Source organism: Myotis davidii, unplaced genomic scaffold (assembly GCF_000327345.1).
Source record: "Myotis davidii unplaced genomic scaffold, ASM32734v1 scaffold217, whole genome shotgun sequence".
NCBI lineage: Eukaryota > Metazoa > Chordata > Mammalia > Chiroptera > Vespertilionidae > Myotis > Myotis davidii.
Genome location: NW_006290034.1, coordinates 7,288,607 through 7,299,768, shown reverse-complemented (window position 1 = coordinate 7,299,768; position 11,162 = coordinate 7,288,607). Strand labels below are relative to the sequence as shown.

The window sequence follows — 11,162 nt, the reverse complement described above, 5'->3', positions numbered from 1 at the left end:
CCATCGGCCTGCAGCCCGTCCCCCCGGCTGGCTCCGCCCCTAATTGCCTTCCCCTACTCCCATGGTTGGCTAACTGCGGCTAGCGAGCCACATGCGCCTCTTTGGCCCCTTGAGTGTGGCTCTTCCACAAAATACCACATGCGGGCGTGCATATAGTGCGATTAAAACTTTGTGGCCCCTGCGCAGAAGTCGGTTTTCGGCCTGGGCAAGTCTATTTTGAAGAAGTACTGTTGATATTTGGCTCTGTTGATTAATGAGTTTGCTGACCACTGCCCTACCCCAATAGGGGGCAGGGCTGCTGGCTAACCTCCTGCAGCCCCTCGCCCTAGCCAGCTCTGCTCCCAATCACCCCCACCCCCACTCCAATCGGGCAGGGCAGGCCAGCCAACCACCCATGCCCCTCCCCAGCCGCTGGCTCCTGATTAACCCCCCAACCCCATTTGGGGGCAGGACCAGCCAGCCCACAGCCCTCCCCATGGCCATCCCCACCCCTGATCAGCCCCTACCACCCTGATGGGCCTGCAGCCCCTCCCCCCAGCCAGCTCCACCCCCAATTGGCCCCCCACGCCTATTGGGGGTGGGGCTAGCCGGCCAACCTCCCACAGCCCCTCCCCAAGCCACTGACCCCTGACTGAACCCCCATTCAGGGGTGGGGCCGGTCTACCCACCCGCAGCCCCTCCCTTTAGCCCCTCCCCCCAGCCATCCGGCCCCCAATCACCCTGTCTGCTCCTCCCAACAGGCCCAGCCCCAGCCCACTGATTAGGGCCAGGCCAGCCGGACCCCACCCGTGTGTGCACTGGGCCTCTACTGTATTTATAAAATGTATATTATATGTTGTCTCTAGTCCTCAAAACTTAAGATGTTTTTTATGTTAAACTAAGTATAGAGTTAATTTTTTCTATGAGTGAATAGTTTAACTCAGATTTTTGCAAGAAAATAAAAGGCTTTCTTTGTTGTTTCATCTTTTAATGAATTGTAATCTTCTTATTTTCCCCATTAGGCTTCAGAATACTGGAAGAGAAGTAGATTCTAGCAGAAATACCACCTGTTATATTCAAATACTCATTTATATTTGAAGTAACATAAAGAGCACAATCCTAACAACACATCTGTTTGTCAATTTAATCCAACCATTCTGTTTCTTCAGATTCTGGAACAAGGTAGGTCATGTATTCATAATTTGAAATGGCCCACTTAGGTCTTGATTTGTGCAATATATTTTTGTCGAAAACAAATACAATACAGGTATTCCAGAATATAACCTGGAATTGCCGTGCATACCTTCCAACTTCTAGACAAAAATAGATAATTAATCTGCTACTATAAGAATATTACTTTTCATCTTGGCTGTTGTGTTTAATAGCTCTTGGACTTCCTTCTCTCTCTCTCTCTCTCTCTCTCTCTCTCTCTCTCTCTCCTCTCTCTCTCTCTCTCTCTCTCAAGTCCTAATTCACTAGGAGCAAAGTTAAACTGGAGATTTATGTTTTTCATGCTATTTTCCCTTAAGTCTACTTTGAGATAAGGGGCTATAACCATAGTAATAAAAGATGCTAACTTGGGTTTCATCACTAAACTCTGTTCTCAGAGTTTTGACGATTGTCAACTGAAGTAAAAATAGTTGCTAGTTTCTTCAAATTTCTTTATAATAAACATTTTAACAGGTATTTCATAATTTTTCATGAAATCATGATCTTCAAGTTGAATTACTAAAGGGAAAATATACATATATATATATGTATTTTGTTAATCCTCACCTGAGAATACTTTTTCTATTGATTTTTAGAGAGAATGGAAGGGGGGGTAAGTGAGAGAGAAAAATCGATGTGAGAGAGATTATAATTGGCTGCCTCCCACAGACATCCTGACCAAGGTTGGGGAACACAACCCAGGTACGTGCCCTTGGTCAGGAATCAAACCCACAACCCACAACCCTTCAGTGCATAGGCCAATGCTCTACCATTCAGCCACACCAGCCAGAGCAGGAGAAATATTTTTGTTGGAATTTGGGACATTAATGAAATATTAAAACTAACCCTCATCAGGAAAACCAGAACCTGAATTGAGAGTTTCTACATATTATTGGGACCATACTTCTCCCTTCTATGCCTTTGTATAAAATCATATTTGAATGAATAGATGCCAAAAATCATTGTTTTACAAGAAGAATTAAGAGTGTTTGTTACAGTCTGGCTTGCATGGCTCAGTGGTTGAGCATCGACCTATGAACCAGGAGGTCATGGTTCAATTCCTGGTCAGGGCATATGCCCACACGTGGGCTGGATCCCCATTGTGGGGCATGTAGGAGGCAGCTGATCAATGATTCTCTGTCATCATTGATGTCTCTCTCTTTCTCAATGTTTCTATCTTTCTCTTCCTCTCCTAAATTAATCAATCAATACATATATATATTATTTTTAAATGTTTGTTACAGATTCTTTTTTTTTTAATATATTTTATTGATTTTTTACAGAGAGGAAGGGAGAGAGATAGAGAGTTAGAAACATCGATGAGAGAGAGACATTGATCAGCTGCCTCCTGCACATCTCCCACTGGGGATGTGCCCGCAACCCAGGTACATGCCCTTGACCGGAATCGAACCTGGGACCTTTCAGTCCGCAGGCCGACGCTCTATCCACTGAGCCAAACCGGTTTCGGCTGTTACAGATTCTTATTATTGAACATGACTGGCTGAGATTGACAAAAGAGGATTAAATAAATATATATACATACACACACACGTGCATATATATTTTCACTACCTTAGTTTGCATATTAGTTTAACCATTTGTAAATATGATCAGCTTCATCATTTCTCTATACTACATATAAAACTTTAATCTTCAATTCTAAAACAAGAAAATTAGGATTGCCCTGACCAGTTTGGCTCAGTGGATGGGACGTCGGCCTGTGGACTGAAGGGTCCCAGGCTCGATTCCGGTCAAGGGCATGTACCTTGGTTGTGGGCACATCCCCAGTGGGTGGTGTGCAGGAGGCAGCTGATCGATGTTTCTCTCTCATTGATGTTTCTAACTTTCTATCCCTCTCCCTTCCTCTCTGTAAAAAATCAATAAAATATATTTAAAAAAAGAAAGAAAGAAAATTAGGATTGACATTTGTAAAATGTGGGTCGCAATAGCATCATATAGGGCTATTGTAGAGTATTAAAGTTAATATAAATTCATTGGAATTGTGCATCAAACAGAAATATAAACAAGTAATTCTTACTTACCTATTAAGTTTTGGGCATTTTGTATTTTTTTATGGAATTTAGTTGTAAACAGCCAAAGTCTCCCATGTTTGTCATTCATTGAAATAGCTTGCCTGGCTTTGTTCATGAATAGCAGAAGCAGCTCTAACTACTGATATATTGATATATATATAAAAAGCTAAGTGACTTTCCTACCAGCCAGTACATATGACGCACACTGATCACCAGGGGGCAGACAGTCAACGTAGGAGTTGCCGAGCTATGGTGACTTGGCAGCCGTGGTTCTCAGGTGATGCACCCTAGAACCAGAGAGGAGGGAACCCAATTACTCGCAGGGCCACGCGATTCCACCTTCGGCTGTGGGTTATGTTGTTGATATTAAAATATTTCTTCTAATTAATTTCCTTTCAATGTGCACAAATCCATGCCCTGGGTCACTAGTCTATACTAATAATAGAGGAATATGCAAATTGTCCAGGATGCCATCACAGTAACAGTAACGACCAGCAGGCTGCCTGGGGCAACAAGGCCGGCAGGGGGGTTAGTGAGGTATGACCAAATGACTGAACAGCAGGCTGCGTGGGGTGATCAGGGGTAATCAGGCCGGCAGGCAGAGGCGGTTAGGGGTGATCAGGCAGACAGGTAGGTGAGCAGTTAGGAGCCAGCGGTCCCAGATTGTAAGATGGATGTCCGAGGGTTCCCGGATTGGAGAGTGCAGGCTGGGTTGAGGGGACCCTCCCTCCCCCATGCATTAATTTTGTGCACCGGGCCTCTAGTATTGATATAAAAGTGATGCCCTATAGGAAAACTTAACTATTTCATTAAACAAGCCAGGAGTATTTCTGATACATGTCATTTGGCAGTGGCACTAAATTTCATCCTTTGGTAATCTTTCTCAGTGTTGGATTTTTATGCCCACATATCTCCAATTTATTGGCAAATTGGCTTTGCTCATCTAAGCAAAAGTAGCTAATATTTAGCAAAGGTCCTGCATAGAAAGCTGTTCACAAGGTAGAAAAAAAGAAAAGTGTCATACTTTAACAATCTGTACAGAAGACTGCAGTGGACAGAGGTGGTAGAAAGGCTAGGAATTGGGGGGTATTAGTAGCTTATGTTGGAGAACCCTCCACCTCCAACCTCCGAAACCTGTCTGTCTTGTTTTAGGTGGTGAAAGATCTGAGATCTAACAAACACCCTCCATTTCATCACCTGTCCTTTGGCACATGATATATTTACTTGAAACAGAGTGTCCTTTTCTAGATCACAGCAGAAATGAGGACAGTTACAAATGTTAGTTTTCATGTGTTTCATGGTGCTTAGAGCTCCTGACAAGTATGTATTATGAGCTTTATGGTTGGGAAAAGCTTTGAACAAATTCATGGTTCGGGTAGAAAATACTCTTTAAGAATACATATGGTATTTAGGACGATAAGAAAATGTGAGGAGGACTACAGGGAATTCTTAAAGGAAAGGAAATATTAGTTATTTTGTTTTATAATAGCAGTTATACAAATCTTTACAATTTTTATCAAACTATTAAAATACATATGTATGTAGTTTAAATAGACTTAAGGCTTAGTCCATTCTATACCATCTCTTACCACCCTTTCCCATATTCATATGCATCCACCTTTTTGGTAATTAATACATCTTGGTCACTTTTTAGTCACTTTGTGATCACATAGAGTTAATGGTTTAAAACAACAGCCATTTTCTTTTTTTTTAAATATATTTTTATTGATTTCAGAGAGTAAGGGGAAGAGAGGGAGAGGGAGAAAGAAAGAAACAAACATCAGTGATGAGAGAGAATTATCGATCACCTGCCTCCTGCACGACCCCCAGTGGGGTCGAGCTTGCAACCCAGGCATGTTTGGGGAATTGAACGGTGTTCTTCTGGTTCACAGGTCAATGCTCAACCACTGAGCCACACTAGCTGGGCACAGTAGCCATTTTCAAAGTGTGGTTATGGACCACTCCAGGACCTGAGGACTTCGGGACTGGAGTCCTTGTAACTAATTATTAAGAAACAATCACTTACCAAGTTTTAGTGCAGTATCAAAGAATATCCACAATTATCTGAAAAAACTATTAAAATACTTACTTTTCCAACTATATCTGCTTAAGGTAATTGTAAACCAAAATTTTGAGATCTGTTGTCTTAAAAAGAAATATACTATATCATTTACTGGTAGGATGGTCTGCCCATGTAAATAATAAAAAATCTGCAAATTTTTGGTAACTAAAATAATGATGTCTTTAAGGATCATAAATATCAGCTAAATAAAAATAAGATCCAGAATCAATTTTCATATAGTCTGAAAGATAGACCCAAAATCCTGCTTTAAGCATTCTGGTTAGCAAACAGTTAAATTCAAGGATAATACAGTGTATTTGAATTCTTGTTATGTGTGTTGGATTTGATTGGAATGATAAGGGAGATACAAACAGTTGGAAGTTTGTAGAGCCAGGTTTACATATTTTTAGGTTGTTTATATACAGTTTGATCAAAACTGTACATTTCATAACTGCCGATTGGCTAGCCAGCTACAGTAGTTCTATTCACTGGTGTTTTCTGGTTTGTTTGGTTTTTTTTAAAAAATTTTTTCTTCACTCTAATCAATTTCAAAATGAAAAAGACTACAAAAGAAAGTAAGGTTCCTTGGACCTTGAATCTAGGAATCTACCTTGGGGAGGTGGTTCTGTAAGCCATGAAACTGCCAGTTATAAAGCACAGTAGACTTGCTACTTTAGCAGAAATAGCTTCAGTAAATGGGTCTTTCTGGATTTAAATGTTTCCAAGTGAATTTCAATCCAAAAACTGGTATGTACTTAGTAACAAATTCTTTTAAGATTATTGATTTTAGATACTTTCTGCCTCCCCCTCTACACTGCCGAAACCACAGATATTTATTATCTCACAGTTCTGGAGTCTAGAAATCTGAGATAAAGGTTTGAGCAGGGTTTGTTCCTTCTGAGGGCTGGATAAAGATCTGCCCATGCTTCTTTCCTAGCTTCTGGTCGTTTGCTGGCAGTCTTGGCATTCCTTGGCTTGTAGAAGCATCGCCCAGATCTGTCCTCATGTTCACAGGGCCTTCTCCCTGAATGGGCAGAGCATGGAGGGTACGGAGCACAACTTTGACTTTCCGGATTAGTTTATTTGGACAATTCCTGAGTTATGAAAAAAAGAGAGAAAATAGGTTCTCTAAAAATGGTTCACCACCATCATTGCCAAGGAAAGTTAGGGTTATTGTTTCCCATTGTACTTTTATGAGGCAGATTGATGCACTTTGTCATCAGTTGTTTTTTTTAATCTCCCCATAAAATACATAGCTAATCTAATAGAAAGGCTGCTATGCTCATTGTGAGGATTAAAATCTTAAAGTTTAATCTCTTAGCCTCTGGACTTGAGGACTGCCTCTTCTCAATGGACTTTGAATACTGTACAAAAGGACCTGCTGTCATAATTTACTTCTTGAATGAACCCTTTTGTTTATAGCTGAGATTTGGTCAACTTAAAAGAAAATAACATGTTTTGATAATGATATTACACTTTTTTTCTATTACATACCCTCAGAATTTTGAAATTAATAAGGACAGCCATTTGTCAGATGGTGGCAGATTGTGTTGAATCCCTGTCTGGTTTTTTGAAGTGTGTGTGTGTGTTTTGTTTTTTCAAAATTCGATGCTCTTATATCTTTTACTTCTTGTTTGCTTCTGAATCTTTAAAGCTTTAAAGTTTTAAATCTAATTTTGACACTATGGAATAAGGTATTATGAACTTGATGAGGCAAGTCTTAGGGACTAAAAACTGTTACTGCTTTAACTGCCTGGGACTAATCATAGCTGGCAGTTAAGCTCAAGGTTTAATCATGTCCAGCATGTGTTAGCTGATTGAGTCAGTTTGACGTGTTAAATAGCTCTACCGTCTGTGTGTCTCCCTCTATGTGTAAACACTCTGAGATGAATTAATCTTTTTAGTGGCTCTTTGATTGGAAGATTTCAAGTGCTTTTTTCTTTATTCATACTTAGACAAAGGGAAAACTCATAAAATTAATGCCTGGTATAGTTCTATTTAATATAAATTTAAAATCCGGACTGTCTCCCTTAGCAGAACTGAGTTGTTAGCTTTTTTATTGTAAGAGAAATTTTAGGAAGTTTCAACATATAAATATTTTTATCCCACCTGAATCCAAGGACAGAGATCTTTAATCTTTAAAGTGGGTTATATTTTTAAGGGAATTATTCTCCAGATTTTCAGATTCAGATGTACCCATACCTAAAAATCATCTCTCCTAAAAATAAATGCCTGAAGTCTTCTGCTTATCCTTTTCTCTTTTTTTTATTATATATACATTTTTATTATTGATTTGAGAGAGAGAGAGAGAATTATTGTTCAACTACTTCCTGCATGACCCCCACTGGGGAATAAGCCCGCAACCCGGGCATGTGCCCTGAACAGGAATCAAACTGTGATCTGGTTCAGGGGTTGATGCTCAGTCACTGAGCCACATTGGCTAGGCTGCTTCTCCTTTTCCACTTCGCTTTATCCAAAAGCCCTTACCTCCACTACAAAATAAAGTTATAGCTTTCATCTATCCTAATTCTTACTGTGGTTCGCTGCCCCAGGCTATAAAAATCTCTATTCTCCCCCACCCCATAAAGAAGGGAACATTTCAGAGTGCATAGTCCCAAAGGAAAAAAGTCCCATGATAGAAATCAAAAAAGGGGGTTAGGCAGGACCTTATTCCATATGAACAACAATCTCCTTCCTTCTCTATTTTCTAAGTTAGAATTAGGTTTAGAAAGTGAGATAGTTATCACAGGAATGTTTATCAACACATTTATTTCAATGAAAATAAGGTATGGCTTTGACAGAAATAAATTTTGTTTGATTGATTTAAAAATGGACTGTCCAGCCCTGGCTGATGTGGATAACTTGGTAGAACGTTCGCCTGTGCACCAAAAGGTCATTGGTTCAATTCCGGTCAGGCCACATGCTGGGGTTGCATGCTCCATCCTGCAGGAGGCAGCTGATCCATGTTCTGCTCTCACATTGATGATTCTCTTTCTCCCCCTCCCTTCCTTTCTCTCTAAACTACTCATTATGATACTATACAGGTGGATCCATATCATTATAAATTAATCCAAACCTATAATGTACAATACCAATAGTGAAAGCCTAAGGTAAACTATGAACTCTTGGTAATGATGTGTAATATACTGATATGCATGCTAGGAGTAAAGCTTACTCATCAAGACTACAGTTCCAAGGAAAAGAATATTATTTTAGGTTGTGACACTGTTGTCACATAGGGAACAAGCTTAAGGATCCTCTGATGGGCCAAGTACCTGAAATCAGGACAAGCCAGCAATTCTGACTATACAAACTGTACTTTTTTGACAACCGATCTGCATTTCTAGTGAGGTTAGCAATTACTTGGAAATGTCTACTCATACTGATTAAACTTCTCCTAAGAGGAAATAAACTTCTTTCATATTCTCTTCTCCCCTAGGGACTTCAGCTTTTCATCAGCCATCTAGTTTGTATATGGTCATGTGCCACATAAAGACATTTCAGTCAACGACAGACTGCAGATATGACAGTGGTCTCATCCTATATAATAAAACCCTAATATGCAAATTGACCAAACAGGGGAATGACTGGTCACTATGACACGCAGTGACCACCAGGGAGTAGACACTCAACGCAGGAGCTGCCCCCTGGTGGTCAGCCCACTCAGCCAGAAGTTGGGCTCATGGCTGGCAAGTGCAGCAGTGGTAGCAGGAGCCTCTCCCGACTGCAGGGATTGAGCCTATGCCAGCAGTCGGACATCCCCAGAGGGGTCCCAGACTGCGGAAGGGTGCAGGCTGGGCTGAGGGACCCCTCTTCCTGCCCCCAGTGTACGAATGTTGTGCACTGGGCCTCTAGTAAGATTATAATGGAGCTGAAAAATTCCTGTTACCTAGTAACATCATAGTCATCATAAGATTGTAGCACATTACGCATATGTTTTGTGAGCTGGTGTTAACAAATCTGCTCTGCCAGTCGTATAAAAGTATACCACATAAAATTAGTTATGCATAGTACTTGATAATAAACAACTATGTTACTGGTTATGTACAGTTGACCCTTGAACAATGCAGGCATTAGAGGCACCAACCTCCCACATAGTTGAAAATCTACGTATAACTACAGTTAGCCCTGCACATACAGATTCTCAACTGCGGAGTTGATTCTTGAACTTAGGTTTGAACTACATGGGTCAATTGAAAAATATCTGTTTATAAGTGGACCTGCTCAGTTCAAGGGTCAACTGTATTTACTATACTATACTACTACTTAATGTTATTTTTGAGCATTCTCTTTCTACTTATAAAAAAACTAGAGGCCCAATGCACAAAAATTTGTGCACTTGGCAGCATCCCTCAGCCCAGCCTGCCCCCTCTAACAGTCTGGGAGCCCTCACAGGATGTCCTACTGATGTCCCTGTGGGGAGCGGGCCTAAGCCGCAGTCTGGCATCCCTCTGTGGAAGGCAACTGGCTGATCAGGTTTTGGAGAATAAGGTACTAAAAGGTGGAGACAGAACGGTGGCCAGGCCTGGGGCTCTTGTAGGCAGCAGAAAGAAGGAGAGGGCTGGGGAAAGTCTAGACACGGTTTTCTTCAATTGTCCTCCCTTCCTCCAGGCCCCTCGCTCTGTTCTTGTTGTGGTGGACACTTGGGCTTCGGACTGACAGGAGCCCAGCGACGGTGGAGTTCAGCCCCCTCACTCCTCAGCTGAACATACAACCACCTCACATTCCAAGTGGAGCTGTTTTCGAGTGGCTAAAGTGCTGGCAATTCATGCCTCCTGGCCTTTCCCCTCTTGGGTTTCCTCCTTGGGTCAGTTGCAAACTTCACGGAGACACCAAAGCAACTCTGTCTTGGTAGTTCTGCACCGGCCCCTTCCTGGGCCCGGCCGGGCACTCTTCCTTGAGGTCTCTGGGTCTACAGTCTGAGCTCAGGGAGATCACCCAGAGCCCGTTCCCCCAGACAGGTGGGGCAGGGGATTTAGCTTGAAGAACTGGAGGAAGATGGCAGAGTAAGGGTTGGTATGAACCAGCGCCTGCTTAGCCGGACTCCCTAAGCTCCCCACCGGGCCCAGAGACTTCCTAAGTTCCCCACTGGGCCCAGGCTGGGCCCCTTCCCCACACCAGGAGGATCCCACCTGAGGTCCCCTCCCTGCACCCAGCGCTCTCCTCCCTGTTCTACCAATGGGGGAAGGGAACAGCTCACCTGCTCTGGACCCTGCCAACCTGGCAGGCTGAGGCACAGGCGGTGCAGCCTAGGGTGCTGGTGGCTGCGAGCCTTCTCCTGCTCCCTGAAGCATGGGGCAGGGTTGCAGCAGCTCACAGCCACCCCTGGGCACCATGCATGGAGACACTCCTCTCCACTGAGCCACCATCCGCCCTGGACCTGTGGGGGTTGGGGTGGCCTCAGGCTCCCACTGGCCCTACTGAAGCCAGACTTGGCTTGGCTGGCCACCCCCACTGCCCAAGAGCTGCGCTTGCTAAGCAACTCTGCCCTGGTAGTTCTGCACTGGCCCTTGCCCAGGCCCGGCCGGGCACTCTTCCTTGAGGTCTCTGGGTCTACAGTCTGAGCTCAGGGAGATCACCCAGAGCCCGTTCCCCCAGACAGGTGGGGCAGGGGATTTAGCTTGAAGAACTGGAGGAAGATGGCAGAGTAAGGGTTGGTATGAACCAGCGCCTGCTTAGCCGGACTCCCTAAGCTCCCCACCGGGCCCAGGCTGGGCCCCTTCCCCACACCAGGAGGATCCCAGCTGAGGTCCCCTCCCTGCACCCAGCGCTCTCCTCCCTGTTCTACCAATGGGGGGAGTCATCTGGAATGCTTTGCGGCTCCTTCCCCTGCTACACAAAACAATAAAAATCTTGGGGCCGTAAAATGCTAGATAGGG

General features: G+C 43.2%; 1 protein-coding gene across 1 annotated transcript in view; it reads left to right on the top strand.

Moving 5' to 3' along the window:
- The first annotated feature begins 972 nt into the window (after window positions 1-972).
- The window catches only part of SLC16A1 (solute carrier family 16 (monocarboxylate transporter), member 1), a 32,062-nt gene continuing 21,872 nt past the window's right edge, over window positions 973-11,162 (top strand). The window contains exon 1 of the mRNA XM_006763020.2: window positions 973-1,161. The gene's annotated coding sequence lies outside the window, so the exon portion shown is untranslated. The remainder of the gene's footprint in view (window positions 1,162-11,162) is intronic.